The sequence below is a fragment of the Manis javanica genome, chromosome X (genome assembly GCF_040802235.1).
Source record: "Manis javanica isolate MJ-LG chromosome X, MJ_LKY, whole genome shotgun sequence".
In the NCBI taxonomy this organism is placed as follows: Eukaryota; Metazoa; Chordata; class Mammalia; order Pholidota; family Manidae; genus Manis; species Manis javanica.
The window spans coordinates 28175400-28195107 of record NC_133174.1 but is presented as its reverse complement, the minus strand read 5'-3'; the positions used below and the strand labels follow the sequence as shown (position 1 = coordinate 28195107).

The 19708-nt window shown below is 36.6% G+C and overlaps 1 long non-coding RNA gene across 2 annotated transcripts; it reads right to left on the bottom strand.

Annotated features, from left to right (window-relative positions):
* Positions 1 to 11469: 11469 nt before the first annotated feature.
* Positions 11470 to 16932, bottom strand: LOC140847330 (uncharacterized). Of its 2 annotated transcripts, none has more exons than XR_012127318.1 (2): positions 16347 to 16932; positions 11470 to 12976 (listed from the first exon to the last, which is right to left on the bottom strand). It is a non-coding gene; the product is annotated as an uncharacterized lncRNA (long non-coding RNA). The 2 variants fall into 2 exon arrangements; XR_012127317.1 differs by lacking the exon at positions 16347 to 16932 and adding an exon at positions 13374 to 16334.
* Between the last annotated feature and the right edge of the window lie 2776 nt (positions 16933 to 19708).

Sequence of the window (19708 nt, the reverse complement as noted above, 5' to 3'; positions counted from 1 at the left end):
ATTTTATATACAGATACTTACATTTACATAAACATGTAAGTATACATTTATTTTTAATATAAATATATATGCAAATTAAAAATATATAAATATATAAACTTAGATAACATATATACTCACATAAAATATATATAAATATGTAAACTTAAATAAAATATATAGTTTTTGCTTTCATTTCCTTCTTGCTTCCACACGATTTTCACTCTGAGGGGACTCGCCGTGCCATCAACTGGTCAAACAGTTACTCATCCTTCAAAACCTAAACATCTTTGTAAAACTGTTCCTACAACTGTTTGACAAGATTCCCACACTACCAAGATGATAAATAAGTTGTTGCTTCATTTTAAAGTTGCCATAAATATAAAGACAAGTTCTAATATTTCTTGGAATTGTTGCTGATAGTTGAAAATAGAAGTAATGGTGCTGGTGGTTATTATTTGCAAATTCTTATGAATTGATAGATTAAAAGCATCTGCATCGTTTTTTAAACTTCTATATATTTTGGCCTAATGCAGCAGAGCTTAACAGCTGGATTTTTATAGTAATCACTATTATGATCTCACAGTACAAACCCAGTCCATATCCTTGAGCCCCTATGCAAGGCAATTATACAGAGATGAAATGACCACATGGCCAAGGAACTTGACTGAACCAAGACCACAGTCCATGCAAAGCCCTCCTGCAAAAATTGGAAACTCTGTAAAGAGGTCTCAAATTGTCTACTGTCTACTCTCAAGAGGACTCGCCCAACTCTGGACTTCTATGTAGACCCTAAAGATACAGTGATGCAAATCAAGTGGAAAACAATTTTGTTTCCCTTTTCAGTTGGTACTCTTATCCACAAAGGAAGGGTGTCACATAGGGCTCTCCAAGTTCACCAAACCTAAAGCTCAGTCCATTGCCTTTGGTGACTATAGGTAAGCTTCCTTGATTTTTTTTATCCACATTGTTATCTACTCTAAATTTAAATTTTAGATGAAGTATTATAACATCTGCATCACGTGTCTACCCCCAAATTCTCTTAACCCATTTCTATTATCAAATAATGGCCATTTAAAGGCATATTTTGGTGAGTTATAAGCTGTTTTTAGCCACAATTTTCAGTTATGCACGATTATGTAGTCACTTTAAGGTTGAACAAATAACACATAATGACAAGAGATTTTACATAACAGTAATTCAAAAGACGAATAGTTCCTTATATACTACCTTTCTTCTGGAAGCCTCATGGAGAATAATGTTGATTATATATCATGGATGAAATGTGTTGTGTTCATCTCTGTTCAAATTTCCAAGGACACACAGTGGGCAGAATTTGTGTGTAAAAATCAAAGTAGGCATTCTGACTGGAAAATGTTGTATATTACAAATAAGGTTAAATTTTATTCCTTATGAAAATTAATAATGAACTATACTGTAATGGAGACAGGGAGCTTAAGGGAAGACATGCTCAATGTTTACCGCAGACTTGACATTCTTCTACTCTGAATGAATTTAAGAGAAAAATTTAACTCCTATCTATTGACTATATATTTTGCCATGTGAACTAGAAATCAGAAGTCCTTCTTCATACTTAGCTAGCGAAAGTTCTGCGGTGGGTAGAGTGTCTGAACACCAAGGATAAGATAACAATGAGGAAGTAAGCAAAATGATCTTTAATTAAGTTTTTGGATGTTTACTTCTATATCTGTTTTAAAGGACTGAAAAAATTGGTGACGAAGGGAAAACGGGATATTAGTGTGACTACTTTAAATCTTCAAAAGTTCAAATAACTTCTCGAAAAAGGAGTCTGAATGCAATCCAGGACAATCTATTATAGTGGTCATAGTACTGATGTAGGAACAGGAGTTATTGAAAGAGAATAGACAGAACTTCTCTATGCTCCAGAGTATTAAAAGAGTGGTAATCGATGTGTTTATAAACTCATTTGAAAGTGAGCAGTATACAGTGAAATTCACTAAGACTACATATGATTAAAAGTTCTCCCAGATAATGAAAAGCCCTGCCAATAAGAATAAATTGATGAGACTAATGCCTGGATAGAGTAGAAGAGCATGAATTGGATGGCAATAACACAAGGTAACAGAAAAATGATCCATTATTTCCCAAGGTATACAGTGAATGACAGACAGCCACCAACTGACCCAAGCCAAAGGATACAAGTTTCTCTATTGTTAGCGTGTCTGACTACATACAGACATCATCCCAGAGACTGCTAACGCTGCCCCAGAACCCAGTTTCTCCTTTTTTCAGATATGCTTATGGCCACATAGATTAAGACTACATTTTCTACATTTTACAGCCTCCTTTGCTGCTGGATGTGGCCATGAATGCAAGTTCTGAGCATGAGTGGAACTGATGTGTACCATTTCTGACTTGTATCTTTGGTGTGGTGCCTTAAAACGGTGGTAGATGCCTTCTCCTTCCTCTTAATCCTGCTCTGCTAGTTCACTATAAACATGGTAGTGGGCCAAATGATCACTTTAAAGAGAGTAAGATGATAGAAGGAGCCGGAAGCCTGTCAAAAGTACATAGCAAAGCCACCAACCCACCTGGGATTTTTATTTAAGAGAAAAGTAAAACTAAATCTTGTTTAATCCACTATTAGTTTGAACCCCTTTAGAACAGCTGAGCCTAATCAGTACAGACAGCAACACAGGACGGGGACTCAGAGGGCATATCCCCCAAAAGGGATCAGTTGCAGTAACACCACTCTATCAGACTGAGCATTGTAACTTGGACAAAACCTTGCCTTAGCCAACTGAAACTCCTGCCAACCCTTCCCACCTTCAAACTGCTGGGGTGACTCTGGCTCTGCCCCTCATGCTCACTGGGCACAAATACCTGGTGGCAAGTAATACCTTTGGTTTCTAAGTAATTACACGTTCCTGAGTAAAACAGTGAATAAAAGTTAATTACCTAGAATATCTCTTGGCAGGACAGGCCTTACTTGAGAGTAATAGGAAATTCACTTCTGCATTACCTCATCTCCTACAGGACCATCTCCTGACCATCTCCTGACCCATCTTAAAAGGTGGTCAGCTTTCTTGAGCGTCAGTCAATCTCAAGAAAGATTTAACAGAGTTGGAGGGCATCTAAAGGAATCAAGAGGACAAGTGATCTAAAATGTCAGGACTTCCAATATGGAAATATGAAGGATTAGGGCTGAATATTATAATACTTAAATAAATGACCAGAATGAACATAAACTTTTTCATGAAACCCTAAAACCAAGGAGACCCTGGGGGTTTCAAAAAGGTAGTTTTACAGCAGTTTCTCAACCTCAGCACTATTTAAATTTTTAGCTGGATAATTACATTGCATAGGATGCTGTCCTACATTATTGTAAGTTGTTTAGCAGCCTCCCTGAGTTTTACCTATTAAATGTCAGTAAAAACTGACCCCCACCCCTACACTGTGACAACCAAAAATATTTCCAGACATCACTATGTTATTTTTTCCCTCCTTTTTACACCACTGATAGCATATTATCACATCATTCACCTTCTGCTTATTTCACTCAACAATACATCTTGTAAGTCATCAATACATGAAGCCTTTTATAGCAGCATAGTATTCCATTGTGCAAGTACAAAATTTACTGAACTGAGTCACGTCTGATGTACTCTGGATGTTTCTAATTTTTTACTATTGCAAACAAGACTGTGATGAATATCATTTTGCATATCTTTTCTCATATGGCTGAGCATGTTTATAAATAATATAGAATTACTGTAAGAACTACTGAGTAAAAATCTATGCACTGGTCATTTCAACAAATGCGATCAAATAGCTCTTCAGAGAGCTTATATTTATCATAGTCTGATTAGCAGTAAGTGACAGTACATTTTCCCCTATGTTTAAACTATTGCAGTATGTGTAATAGGCAGGATTTCTAAAATGCCCCCCTTAAAGACACCCTGCACTAATTCCTAGAACCTGTGGATATGATAATTTATCACTCCCATGATCATGTAAAGTTCTATAGCATAGCTGATCTTAAGATAGGGAGAGGACCCAGGTAGGCTGATCTAAGATCATGGCAGAGTGAGAAGTTAAGAGACACGTGAAGCATGAGAAGGACTTAATACATGATAGCTGTTTTGAAGATGAAGGGATCCACCTGAGGAAGAATGGATGGCCTTAAGGTACCCAGACAGAGGTCTCTGACCAACAATCAGTTAGAAATGGTGTTAGCTGGCAACCTGAAATTTGAAATTGGCTCTGTATGCAGAGGGTAAGTTGAGACCAAAGAAAGCAGACCACTCCAGATTAGTAGGTGGCAAAGGAACTTACTTACAAGGCCTGTTTTGGGTACCGAAGGACAGGTATATCTTTACATCCACTTGCCAGATAAAGGGGCCTAAATAGGGTTCAGACATGTGCATCATTCACATGGTCTAAACAACACCTTACTCTCCAAAGGCTGCATCCTTCAAGTGGCTCCTCGTACAGAAACAGTGGGCAGACCATACATTCCAAGGACAGGTGAGGGTGTAACGGTCCTCTGATTGTCTGGGTCCAACTCATGGGTCAGCCGGTGGTCACATTCTCTCAAAAAACTCCTCCAACAAATGGGCACCTCAGTTCTACAACTGTAAGGAACTGAATTCTGTCAATATCCTAAATGAGTTTAGAAGCAGATTCTTCCCCCAGGTCCTTTTCTCCAGAAAGAAAGGTAGTTCTGCCAGCACCTCGATTTTGATCTTTTGAATTCCTTAGCAAAGAACCCAACCATGCAGTGCCCAGACTTCTGACACAAAGACACTGAGATAACACATTTGTGTTATTTTAAGTTGCTGTTTGTGGTGATGTGGAGTGCAGCAATATAAAATTAATAGTGCTAATAGAATTTTGACTTTTCTTACTTTCTTAGGTAAGAAATGGTATTACCATGTAGTTGACTTTTCATTTTTCTTATGATGGAAATGAACATCTATTCATTTATTTAAAAGTCATTTTTATTTCTGTTTTCTATATTCTGTGTATTCATAGAAGTTTTCTTGGAATGTTGATCTATTTCTTATCAATTATGGAAGTGCTTTATATATTAAGAGAATTTGCTTTGCCTGTGATAAGATTTGCAAATATTATGTGTGTGGATATCTATCTCCTTATTTTTTTTTTACTCTTCTAGTGAATGTGGTAGTCATATCATTACTTTGCTTTATGGCTTCAGCGTTTTAAAAAATATTCTTACTTATTCTTAGAAAGGCCTTCCTTATGTCAAGATTAAATAAAAAGTTGCTTCTGGTGCTTTTACTGTTTTGCTTGCAACATTTACACCTTATATCCACATAAAATTTATCCTGGTATAAAAGATATTGATACAAACTACCCCAACATCATTACTGAATTTCAAAATGTGATCCCTCAAAAGTTTTATTTAGTGTTGGGTAAGCGACTTATAACAATGGGACATTAATCCTCTTGACAACACTTTCCCTTATTTTTTCTTTGGGAGTTTCTTGTTGAGATTTAATACTTCTTTTATATACTGACATACATGTGTTTTTCTTCCATTTGTATTCATAATAATATTTCTCTGTTATGATTTAATATATCTAGGAAATTGCTCCAACACTTTTATTATTAATATTTTATTTTTGTTTTAATTATTTTTCACTGATTTTTTTCAGTTTCTACATGCCCTGCATTTTTGGCCTTTCCCTTTGTCCTACATTTTCAATTCCACTTTTCTCATTTCTCCTTTACGTTTATGCTTTTGCTGAGGCAAAAATTGCCATTTCTTTCCATCCTTTATTTAAGAGTTCTGTATTTGATAGGCGAATGAACCACAGAACACCAGTGTTTTAGATAGTGCTAGTTTCATAAAATAGGCTTTGTATCAAATTTCATTGGGCTACAAGATATTGATGTCTATTGAGTTATAAAATGCGACCACCATCAAATCAGGCCCTGATAAATGTAATCAGCTGACTGAAACCAATGTGAAAAAAGTCCCAAAGTGGTGGTTATGGAAGCTATTGTCCATCAAACGATTCCTCAATTCATATCTCTACAGGTACTCTTTTCCTGTTTGACCCCAGTGAATCCCAGAACTCCTTTGGTATTACTTATCTGAAATAGAATAAAACATCTGTTTCCAAAGCACCTGTGAGAGTGGCAAAATAAATGAGACAATTAAAATACCCATTCTCTGACCAAAGGGGAGGAAAAACCTGTAAAATAGGTAATGAAAAAGTCTTTTCAATTACAGATTTGAAAAGAAATATGTATCTATGTATATCTAATTTGATATATTCATTTTCAGTATGCTTTCCTTATCTACCAATTTGTAAGTAGCTGGTTTCTCACAATAAGGAGCAAGTCTTTAAAAGAACACTAACATTTTGAAACTAAGGTGGGCCAGGAATTCCAGCAATTTCAGCTTTCCAGGTGGTCATGGGGAGGTGGAGGGTGGGAAAAGGAAAGTTTTGTTCCTGATTAATAGTTGAAGAAAACCTAATTTGTAATATATACAATCCCATTATATGAATCAATGTTGGATAAACTGTCTTTCAACCCTGTAAGCATACAGCAGAGACTCTCTCCTCTGCCACCCCCTCCTTGAAGGAGCTTTTTCAAAAGCTTTCAAGTTTTCTTATTTTTGCTCTTCCCAATCCTCTCCTCAACCTTCCCACCCACGCTAATACACCTTATTCCACATTTTTTCCCATTTTAACCCTCAATAGACTGTCTCACAACCATATTTACATGCAGTTTCTACAAATGACAGGTATTTCCTTTATATAAATTAAATTTTAAAAAATTCTGATACAAAGGTTTTCTCAATGTAATGTGATGGGATGCTATGAGACATGTTAAGTAGAACAATTTTTAAATTTCTGATAAGAAAGAGAAAAGCACTGGGTTCAAAATTTAGTTCTCACTCATTTTTCTATATATCCAATAGAAATAATGTATGTGTGTGTGTGTGTGTGTGTGTGTGTGTGTTGCACATACATATGTATATACACAGAGAGAGAATGGGGAAAGGAGAGAATGAGTTGAATTATCAACTGACAATAGTTTTACTCAGAATATCACACGTCAAAGTGACTTACAGATATTATTTTCTCTGTGTGCCATGATGTGATAACAGATCGAAGAGCACTATTCCTAGAGAATCTCTGAACCAGTGAAGTGCTCCTTATTCAACTGAGATGTTAACTCACTTATTTTGTAATGGGAGTTAGGTGAGTCTGCTACTCCTAAACTGGAATTTTTCTCATATAATCTGCCCTTTACCTGAAAAATGCTGTTCATTCCTTGGGAAATGTGTGAATGTATGTGTATCTGTGTGTGTTCTTTTCCATGAATACAATTAGAAGAGATACAGATATTGGAGTGGTACATCTTAAAATGTTGTCTGTGAAAGGGTGTTAGTCCATGAACACTTTGTTCCTGGTCCATGATAAGTAAAGAAATCGAAAGGAAGAGTTCAGACACACTGATAACAATCTGATATTGTCAGGCCTATGTTCTCTCTCTGCATGATGAAGGAAAGCTTCTGACAAGATATTTGGCTGGATTTGCCATAGGACATCATGTTTGAAGCTGTTGATATTCCGCACATGGTTTCATTTAAAGCTGAATTTGGAAATGCATTGTTGATTGTTGTGACTGACCTGGTCAATCCATGAATGGGTTAAGCCACATCCCTTGGAAGACTGAGGTGTCCTTGAAAATTTATAATTCTAGTATAATGAAGGTTAGTTCTGACAGCAGAAAAGGAAGAATTTACACTTCTCTCTAGGGCCAAATTGCAGATAGACCTGGACTTCCAAGAGCGTGGGACAGACTGAAGAATCCTGTGGGTGAAAACTGAGCAAACACCCTAAGTGGAGGCCTGATGGAATGAGGCTGAAGTTTAAGAACATGTCAGGGTCTTTGGGCCCTGAAAGTGGCTTCTTTAAGAAAATTGGAGAGCAATCTCCCATAACAATAGCCTTCAGTAGTGTCTAGTTAAAAATCAGAGCCTGGATCTCCTTTGTGCTGCTAGGAATTAATTCATCTGGAGCTGAGCTTCAGCCTTCATGTACCCATAGAGGGTTCATTCTAACTGGCATCTATTCTCATTGGTCAGTTCCTTTGTTGTAGCAGAAGTTAAATATTCCAAATATCACCTGTGGCAATGTTTCTCCTTAACATCTTCAGAGCACGTACAGCACAGACCAGCTCTTCTCTCATGAGGAGTATCCTCAACCTTGACATAATGGAAGCAAGACCTTAGGAGAAAAAACGGAGAGACTGTCTTGAGCACAGGAGGTAGTATACTTGACAGTTCTGCAAAACAGCTGAAGAGGTATTTTTATAAGAGGTTGTCTTAGGTTCTCTCTCCAGGTCCAACAAGTGGCTGTGTTCCAGGAAGTGGGTTCTTTTTGATGTGCATGTTTGTGCACACATGCATGCACATGCACTATAATAATTTTGATATAAATTTTCATTGGCTACGTTATTCTTTAAGAAGAGCATATGTCATTTTATGCCACATCATATGTCCTTGGCAAATGATTCTGCTGAGATTCCCATATTTTCTCTCTTCCTTCACCTACTCTGTTCCCTTGTGGAATTTTTCAGCCATGAAGATAAACTTAAAGGAGTCGTCTCAGATCCAAAGCTCACATCTTAGTAATGAGTAAGGTGATTATCCACAAGAGTTTACTAAGTGTGATTGCAATGGACTGAAAGAGTTATTATTCCATTTATATGTCTGTTGTATTAGGAGGACATGGAAGAAAGTTCACTGCATTCTTTTAATTCTTATTTAATGAGATGTTGCAGATGGAAGCAATCTGTTGATGAAATTAGTGCTCTTGGCAATTCAATTATAAATATATTTCAAAAACAATGTACATATATGGGAAATACAGAATATCTTACTAAGGCTAGAACCCCGTGAAAGCCAGATTTTTCAATTGGAATTTGACCCCAGTTTGCAGGTAAGTAATGGGAAAAGCACTCAGCTGTGATACCCCAATAATTGACTGTATACCTTAATAATAGCTACCACTTAATGATCTTTTAAATTTTATTTTTTCATATAACAAATACTTACACAGTGCTCACGATGTGTTAGACATTTAATTGATTTATGAAAAGAATTATTTAAATTTTCCATAAAACCCTACAGAGGTAGTTATTACCCCTATATTACAGAAGAGGAAACTGAGGCACAAAAAGTTTAAATATATTGCTCCAGGTCACACTGCTAGTAAAGTAGCAAAACCAGGATTTACAGCGGGGTGGTATGCCGCCAGAGTTTGTTTCATAATCACAACATTATGCTGCCTACCATAGGATAAACACCAGGCCAGAGCAGAGAAAGAGCATCCTATTAGAATTTCATAAACCATGCTATGTAGGTGACCAACTATTTAGCCTATGAATAAAACCAGTTGGAAAGGTCAGTATATTCTTATACATTATCAATACATATGTACTATAATATGTACTCATATATATGTTCCTAAGTATATTCTCATTGCATTTATCAATGTATATTCTTATGTATGTATTAAAATATATATTATACTACTCTCGATCACTTAATGTGACTATAACAGCCTTTGTTCCTACTTAGATATTTTAAGGCTTTAATATATTAAAGCTCAAACCCACAAAAGTATGGTCAGAAGTAGTATTCACATTTTACAGACCTTTTTCTACATTTCACAGTCTTGCATTACATGTTATGTATGTCATGTTTTATTGCATTGGACAAGGTGATAAGATAAAATGCATGTAATTTTTGACAACTATTTATGATATACAACAGGCTTACTTGATGCTTAAGAAACATACTGTAACAAAGATAGACACATGCTATATACTTATAAAATGACCTATTAACATGAGTAACCTAAGCCATTTTTTTACTTTATACACACAAATATAGGCTAACAATTTATATTCCCTTATCTAACCACTCTTGAATGCAATATTTGTCTGCCATACCATGACCCAACGAGGTGAAAAAAATGAAAGCCCTTGGAGTTTAGCCCTACCCAGTGCCTGAGCAAAAGTCACCAATGTTGTTACCTGTTTACCCAATAGTCATTGATAACAAATTTTTTCATTGCTAAATTGTTATTTCCTTTAAAAAATGAATTAGATGAAGAGCTGCTTGGGGATAAAGTTCCTAGCCCCATGATATGACCGACGATTGGTCATACGTTATGAAACTACAACAAACTTATTCTTTAGATCATCAGTCTGCCAGTCTACCGTGCATCTAGGCTTTACCTGTGAGACCATTTTGAGTCAATAACATCCAAGAGTAAGTCTGAGAGAAGTATAGAGGTCTCTGGGAAAGTTTTGCCTATTAAAAGGCCAAATTTGACAGTCACCACTCTTTCTCATCCTTCCTGACTTGAGAAAGGATGCAATGGCTGAAGATACAATAGCCATCTTTCAGCCATGAGTCAACAGGCATGAAGAAAAAAGATGCATACACTAAGTATGGAAGAGCAGAAAGATAGAAATTGCATGAATCTTTGATGGAATCACTTAGCAGATAAATCAATGCCAGCATGGTCTACCTTCAAAGTTCATGCTATGTGAGAAAATCAACACTTATTTGATTTGCTGTTAATATGGATTTCTGTTACTCATACCAGAAAACATATCCAATCAATACCATCAAAAAGATCTCAGGCACTCAATAAATTAGTTTTAATTATCCAACTAGTAGAATGTTAACCAACCAGCTATGTTCCTAGCTTAATACCTTCTTTCCATTCTACCCACATCCCAAAATCACCACTGTGAATAATAGTAGGCTGTACCATTCCATCAGCAACTTGTCATTCATTAATTCAAATATATTTATTTATTATTACTGAGCACTTTTTAAATGCCTGATATTCCACTAAATAGTTGTAGGGAAAAAATGTTTAGAAGCAGGCTAGGAACATTCTCAACCTAACAGAATTTATAATCCAGTGTAGGAGAAAGACACGAATTACGTAACCATAAAATAAATAAATGCGATATATGTCTAATGAAGAAGAGTTGTGTATGTTTCTATAAGAGCAAAAATTAAGGAGATTTAACTAGTCAAGGAGGTCAGAAAAGGCTCCCTTGAAGAAGTGATTTATGTTTTCTCAAAGCTAAAGAATGAATAAGTTCATAAGTGATGCTATCCTGCAGTTTTGCTTTGTTTTATAATGCCTTTGTCTGTTTTTTGGTATCAGATTACTGCTGACCTCATAGAATGAGTTGGGACATATTCCCTCCTCTTCAATTTGCTGAAAAAGATTTTCCATAATTGGTATTATTCATATTGGCTTTATTTCTTCTTTTAAAGCTTGATAGAATTCACCAGGGAAGGAACATTAGCCTGGGGTTTTCATTGAGGGAAGTTTTTAAACTATAAATTCCATTTCTTTAATAGATATAGTTATTCAGGTTATATTGTTGGATTCCCCTGAGGAAGGCGCCGCCCCAAATCACTCACTAAAGACGTTTCTTGATGCAACAAGCAAGAGGAATTTATTCAGAAGCCAACTAGTTGGGGTCCAAGTCTGCCCGTCGCAGCGGGTCTCAACGAGGACCCTGAGCACTTACAACTAAGTGGTTATATAGGATTTTCTGAGGCATTCAGCCCTAGAGGATTACCATGGTTACAGATTATGTTGTAGTAACAAGATAACAATACTACATAGCAAGATAACAATACTACAAAGGCAGTAATTTTTCAAACCTACGATTTCTGGGTTAGTGCCACGTCCTGGGGGTGTAGCAAGGTAGGGTCAGCTTTTATGCTTAACTAACCGAAAGGTTAGCGCTGCCAGCAGTCATGATTGATTAACTTGTTTTTCCAGAGGAGTTACCTGGTTTCAGTTGTTCCCTCTGAGTCATATATCAGAATGGCTTTTTGGGCTTCAAGATGGCTACTCTTAGGCTAACTTATTTCTCAGGGAGGTTGGGGTCCTACATTCCCCACTTCTTTTTCTGAACATTCTAATCATGGAATGTTGGTTTCTTCTTGTTGTGTGAGGGTATGATACTGTTGTCTCAGCATTAGCACCTGCACAGCACTTACTCTTTCTCTAATAAAGGTTATTACTCAATTTAAAATGCAGGGACTTAAGGTGAGGAGCAATATTGAAATAAGCAGGGGTCCTGCCAAAGTGGATATTAGAGTTGTAAGCCTTGGGGATCTAGAAAACCAGGATTCAAACAGGCTCTGGTTAGCTTCTCGTTCTCGCTTTCGCTGATCTAATCTTTCTCTTAATTTAGACATTGAGTCTCTTACTACTCCAGTATGGTCTGCATAGAAGCAGCACTCTTCCTTTAGGGCTGCACACAATCCACTTTCTTTTAGAAATAGTAAATCTAACCCTCGTCTATTTTGCAGCACTACTTCAGAGAGAGAGGTTAGGGACTTTTCAAGTTTAGAAATAGACTGTTCTATAGTTCTCAAATCTTCATCGATAGCTATTCTTAGTCCTTCGTAATGTTGGTTTCCTTGTATAATTGCAGCTGCCCCTGGTCCTACTCCGGCTGCGACTCCTACTCTTAGTAATACAGCTAGAGTGAGTGAGACTGGCTCTTTTTTATACCTTAGTTTAGGTTTTAATTCTGCCACGAATGATAAGTCATCATGATACATTAGTCTGGGTACTAACTGGACCATGATACAGAAATCACGGGAGGAGTTGAAGGCAGAAGTAGAGACACATGGGATCACTCCAGTGTTACAAGCCCACCATCTCTTGGGAGGAGGGATTAAATACCTGTTTTTACCAGGGAAGGCTATGGGTATGGTCTCATTCTTTCTTCTACAGATAAAGACTCTAGCTGCTGCTAGGGAAAAGGGGCGATGACCGCTCTGGCTGCTTCGTGCTGAGAAGGGGGCGCAGTAAAGGGTGCAGCTAGGTCTCCATCACTGGTCAGTTGAGAGGGCTTCAGAAGGCTGGCGCTTCTATTCTGGGTTTCATTTTTATTACTATTTGCAGTTTTGTGGCTTCTAGGCAAGATAAAACAAATTGTGTTATTAGGTTATGTAGCAACATCTGGAGTTGGATTTTTTATTCTGGAAGGAGGCTACATTATTGAAACGATACTTCTCTCTAAAATCACTCTCATTTTTACTAGAAGTAACTAGGTTAAGAAAATAATTAACAGCTGGCTTGATTATTTGCACCGGTGCAGCAAGAAGAGCAATTGATTACACAGGCTCTTTTAAATATGCTTTGCTGGAACTTTTTGTAAGGAATTTCAGATTGAACTTTTAAAGGCCTCTTGAGGCCAGACAGCCAAGCCAGACTTGCCATCAGGCTTTACCTGCAGTACCTGTAGATTTGGATGAATTCTTCTCTTCTCGAGGTCTCTGCACCTGCCAGGAAGTGACCTTCTTTACTCACCTGGTAAGGCTGCTGGGAACTCTGTAAGTAAGGTACTAGGCCAGTTCTTCCAAGGGGCTTTGTTGGCTTTATAAAGTCAATCTTAGTTCTTTAAAGTTGTTCACATCTGAGTCTATGCACATGTCTCTCAGGTACGACATTCCAGTCAAAGCCCTGGTAGTATAACCAGTGTTCTTAAGTAGTCTTCTCACAAGGAAAGCAGATTCTTATTGAACTCGTGCAAATAAACATACTGCCATGGAATATAAAAACAGTCACTGAAAGTTTTTAAACTCTGGAGGGATCAAGTAGAGAGAAGGATGTTTCAATTCTGCTCATAAAGATAGTCATTTACTAAACTGTTGTCAGTTTAAGAGAACAAGGTTAAAACATCTTACCAGCAACATTTGAAACAAAAAGACACAAAATCATTTTCTTTAGTTTATGTAATCTTATGTAACTAATACCTGTTCTGCTGAAATCTAGTTCTTTACCAGTTTAGGGATAATACTATAAATGACAAAAGACTTACAAATGACAATGGTTAAAGATCTGATGAGAGCTTACTGTAAAACAGTTGACATAAGGAAATTCTGATATTTCTGTAATACAAAACATTCAGTAACAAAGTTTAGCATCATTCTCTTTGACAGTGCTTTCCTGGTAAATAAATATATATATATATCAGATAAATAAGCCAAATTAGTCAAATACTTTCTCTAGTGAGAAAAATTCTTCTGACATGTTCCAGGGGCCCTCTGGAAAATATCAGAGTTAACTAGAGGTAAAAGCACCTTTTTGCATTTAATTTTTTTAGAACTATCATTACACATTTATTGTCTATATACTCAGCACAGTAAACAAGATATCTTAAAAAGTGGGGCAGCAGGGGAGACTGCTGCTGTCAATTTTTAAAGACAACATACAGAAAGTCAAACTAATTCTAGGTTACTAAGCATTCTTGAGAGAATGGTAGCAGATGGTAGATTCTTCTGCTTTCATCTTCAGGAGGGGAAAAAAGCTACAATAAGAATTCATATTTAGCTGAAAGAACTGTCTAAACTCAAGGCAGAGTATAATATCACCAGGCATACAAAAGACCTGTTAGAGATACATACAAAGAATGAATATGGCTATAGTCAAATTCAACTTAAAAGTTTAAGCAGAATCTCAAATTTAAATGTCTCTTTCTTTCACACAGATATTCAGATATGACCAGAAATATGATTTGAGATGAAAGAGGTCAGGCATTTTACTTCTTCATTTAGGGACTGAGAAATGATGACCTTTGGCTTACAATCAATAGCTTACAAACAGTGAAAATAATAAGAACATAACTCAGCATAAGTGTCTAAGACCAGATACAAAAAAGCAGAGAAAGTGCTTAAGTTTACAGGTCTTCCCTGAAAGCTTCAAGAATGTTTTACTCTTTAATAGTAGATATAAGCTGCTATGCAAATTCTATTAAAAGCTCTAAGATTATTTGCATTAAAAAATATGGAGAGTCCCCCATGTTTTTTTTTAAAACATACAGCATATAAATTAAACAAGAAGACCTGGTGGTTCTCAAAAAATCTATTACAACTTTTCTCAAAAGTGGTCACACGTTCGTCTATCTAAACTTTTACAGTGAAACCTGTTTTTCTGGGAGAAACATAATCTTGTCCAGATTCTACAGTTTAATAAATTTTGGTTTGTTAACTAAGTGCATTTAATCAGCTGAAAAAAGCTTTGTTACTATTCTACTTAGGAATTCAATTTTTCAGGCCATGCAATCATTTTTAATAACAAAATATTTCAAAGGCAAATAAAGGTTATACAGTTGTTAACAAACTTTAGCTTTTAGTCCCTTTAACATTACGATTTCATGGCAACTCACTGAGACTTTAAGCATGAGAAACTGCTGTGATCTTTCAACATAGAGAAATGCCCTCTCTATCACTTTAAGCAGTTCTAACCAGAACTCAAAACTATTAGAAACTTCAAGCTCCAGTGAACACTGAGAAGCAGGACACTGCAAACTGTCAAACCAACATTTCCTAGACTGACAAACTTACGAACACATTCTACAATTTCTGCAACCATGAGCTTCACAGCACAATCTCCCAGCAAACACAGAGCACATCTTCTCAACTTAACAAAACTCTAAGGCTTTAAGTTACTACAAAGATTCTCAGGCTGCAGGTAGGCATACACACTGCAACACACAATTAAAAAGGTGTTCACTTGCCACACTTATCCAGTTCACTTACCTGCAACAACTATGCTAGCCTACTCACAAGACCCCCACTGAACACTAGACAAAGCCAAGCTTCTAAGCATTCTATTCTTAAAAGATTTAGCAGATAACATGACTCAAATGACTCTAGGTAAACTCAGGCAGCCGACAACTACCAGGACATGCCCGCCTCAGGCAAACTCAAATTAGCATTAATGCTTAACACTTTTTTATCAGGTTTTCTGGAAGTTTTAGAACACTCAATTTTCACAAGCGCTTGTCTTTAAATCAATTTCATTAATACCATCCGGAGGTAGAAAGATATATTCATTTACACACTTAGGGGGTTGTCTGAGTCTGTCCCATTGTCAGTATAACAATTATTAGGCACATGAAAGACACAAAAAACAGAGACACACACAGATTAGACACACAGCGGCCGCTTTTTGTTTTTTCTCAGATTTTCAAACAGAAACCGAAAGGAATCAGAGGGTTGATATTCCTGGCTCCTGAAAATCAACCCTATCTCATCAGATTCACCTTGCCAGAAAAACAGACGGGAGGCTACCAGGCGTCCCTGGCCTCCCAACCTCCCCGAGGCGTCCCCCAGGGTTGCAGCCTGCGGTGCTCCTAGTACGTCTACCGACCGCAGTCTCGACCCCTTTACGGGATCGGGACAGCTGCCAGACAGTGGGTACCCCTTTTCAGAATTCTGACCGGTCTCACTGAAAAACAGAAGACAGAACACAGACTACTCAAGGCGCCACTAATCTTACCTCTTCCTCCAAGAGCGACTTCGGGAGTGAAGCGGGGTGAGCGCATGATCCCGGACGAGCCCCCAAATGTTGGATTCCCCTGAGGAAGGCGCCGCCCCAAATCACTCACTAAAGACGTTTCTTGATGCAACAAGCAAGAGGAATTTATTCAGAAGCCAACTAGTTGGGGTCCAAGTCTGCCCGTCGCAGCGGGTCTCAACGAGGACCCTGAGCACTTACAACTAAGTGGTTATATAGGATTTTCTGAGGCATTCAGCCCTAGAGGATTACCATGGTTACAGATTATGTTGTAGTAACAAGATAACAATACTACATAGCAAGATAACAATACTACAAAGGCAGTAATTTTTCAAACCTACGATTTCTGGGTTAGTGCCACGTCCTGGGGGTGTAGCAAGGTAGGGTCAGCTTTTATGCTTAACTAACCGAAAGGTTAGCGCTGCCAGCAGTCATGATTGATTAACTTGTTTTTCCAGAGGAGTTACCTGGTTTCAGTTGTTCCCTCTGAGTCATATATCAGAATGGCTTTTTGGGCTTCAAGATGGCTACTCTTAGGCTAACTTATTTCTCAGGGAGGTTGGGGTCCTACAATATTTTTCTTTCATGAGCTTTGGTGGTTTCTTTCAGGAATTTATACAATCATATGTTATTAAATTTATTAGCATTAAATTGATTATAATAACCCCCTATCATTTTAATATCTGTAGAGTTGGTAGCAATGCCACCTGTCTCTTTGGAAATTGGGCCTTGACATTTGAAATTTCTGTCTTTTCTGTTTTTCTGATTAGCTTGGATAAAATGTATCTATTTTACTGAGCATCTCAAATAACCAGCTTTAGTTTCACTGATTTCCTCTAATATTTTGTTTTAAATTTCATTTACAGAACAAATGTCTGTTCTGACATTTTTATTTCATTTCTTCGGCTTACTCTGTGATTCACTGGCTTTTATTTTACTACTTTCTTAAAAGTGGAAGCTGAAGACATTCATTTGAGACATTTTACCTTTTCTAATATGAGAATTTAATACTGTAAATTTCCTACTAAATGTTGCTTAGCTGCATTGCATAAGTATAACACATTCTTTTTTTCATTTTCATAAAGGTCAAAATATTTTCTAATTTATCATTTGATTTCTTCTTTGACATGTGGATTATGCAGAAGTATATTACTTAGTTTTCAAATATTTGGAGATTTTTCCAGACATTTTTGTTATTGATTTCAAATTTAATTACACTGTGGTCAGAGGATAAACTTTCTATGATTGGAATCCTTTAAATTGAATAAAACTTGTTTTATGATCCATAATATGGCCTATATTGGCAAATACTCTATGTGCACATGAAAAAAAGGGTAATCTGCTATTGTTGGGTAGAATGCTCTATAAATGTCAATTAGTACAAGTTGGTTGATAGCATTCTCTAGATCTTCTATGTCCTTACTAATCTTCTGCCTACTTGTTCTATGAATAATTGAAAAAGAAGTATTAAGATGTCTACTTATAATTATTGATTTGGAGAAAGATGAGAAATGAAATAAGTATCATCATTACTCCCACATATATATACATTTCCCTCCACCACACCATGCCACTCTGTATAGATCATGTGATTTGGAAGGGATTAACACCATCCCAAGCTCTTCTTGGAGCAGACAGTGATTGGTCTAAATCAATCAGGATTAGCCTGCTTCCTTGTAAAAATAACTGATTCAGGTATCCCAGGGAAAGCTAATCAATTAGTGTAATACTCTCCTAGATAAGAAGATTGGTTTAAGACTCTTAGCATTTCTCCAAGAAAATACTCCTACTAGATCACCATTCTGGGAAGCCCATGATTTACAAAATTCACAAATGTAAACAGAACTTTCAGCATTTCAGTATCTCATTGTAAAATATGAGTAGGTGGTCAAGGTTCTCCTACCATTTTATTAAAAATGCTAACATTACAGAAGCCAAAGAAATAAGGCAACAATAATTTAAAAGAAGGAGTCATCATATTGGATGATAAAATCTTAAAAAGAGAGAAAAGATTATTTATATCTTCAGAAAGATAATAGAAAATATTATAGCCATTAGTTAAGATGCTATAAATAGAACTAATGAAAGTTGAAAATATGAACATAGATAGGAGAAATTCAGTAGAAAATTGGGAAGACAAAGTTGAAAAAATCTCTTAGAAAAGATGTCAACGAGCATTTTATTAAATGACCAAGTATTAAATGTTCTTGGCCTGCAGGGTCTATGGTCTCTGTCACAGCTGCTTAACTCTGCATCTGTAACAGAATGGTTGTGACTGGGTTACCACACAACTTGATTTAGAAAAATGGGTGGCTATCCCATGGGCCATAATTTTCTAATCCCCAACCTAGAAGATATCTTAAAAAGCCTAAGAGATGGGGAAAAAAAGGTGGAAAAACATAAAAAGATTATAAGATATCCAGGTGTCCAATAGACAAATAATAAGTGTTCTAGACAGAGAAAAGCAAAATAAAAAAGGAAATGAAGTATTCAGGACAATTACATGGAATTTAAGGATATGATTTTCCTGATTGAAAGGTCCCATTAGTTCTTAATACCACAGATCCAAACACATCTATGACAAGATAAAACTGTGGAAATTTCAAAGAAAAGGGGTAAAGAGAAAAATCCCAACAATTTCCAAAGAGGCAAAAGAAAAAGTATGCCTACAGAGAACAAGAAATCAAGAAGGCTTCGGTCTTCTCCAACAGAATACTGGATGGTAGAAAACACTGTGGCAATGGCTTCAAGATTTAAGAGAAAGTTACTTAACCTATGTGAAGTCAAACTAATGATTAAATGTGTGGGTAAGTTAATGGAATTTTCTGATAATCAAGGCCTCAAAACTTTAACTCACAGGCCCTTTCCCCAGGAAACTACCTGAGAGAATGTGTTCCACTTAAACGAGGCCAAGAAAATGGAAATAGTATTCAGGAAACAGGGCATCCAACTCAAGAGGGTGGTGATGAAAAACCCCAGGATGATGTTGAAGATATAATAGCTAATGCGACAGCCTCAACAAGCAACCAGTGAAGATGGGAGCAGGTCAGAGGGCCATAGGAGAAATGTCTCCAAGAAGATTGAGTGGATGGAGTGTTTGATGAGTTTGAATATACTGAGAAATAATTTAGACAATTGGTTGGGGGTTGGAGAGAATAAATACATTAGTGATAAACACACTGAAGCAAATTAAAGTATTAAAAATATTAACTGCTTAGGAAAATGAAAATAAAAATAACAACTATTACTAGGCTTAAAAGTCACTATCATTGAGATATAATAATATAAAAGCAGAATACTGATCCAAAAAATTATGATATAACTGTTATTAGGAAGACAGTGTG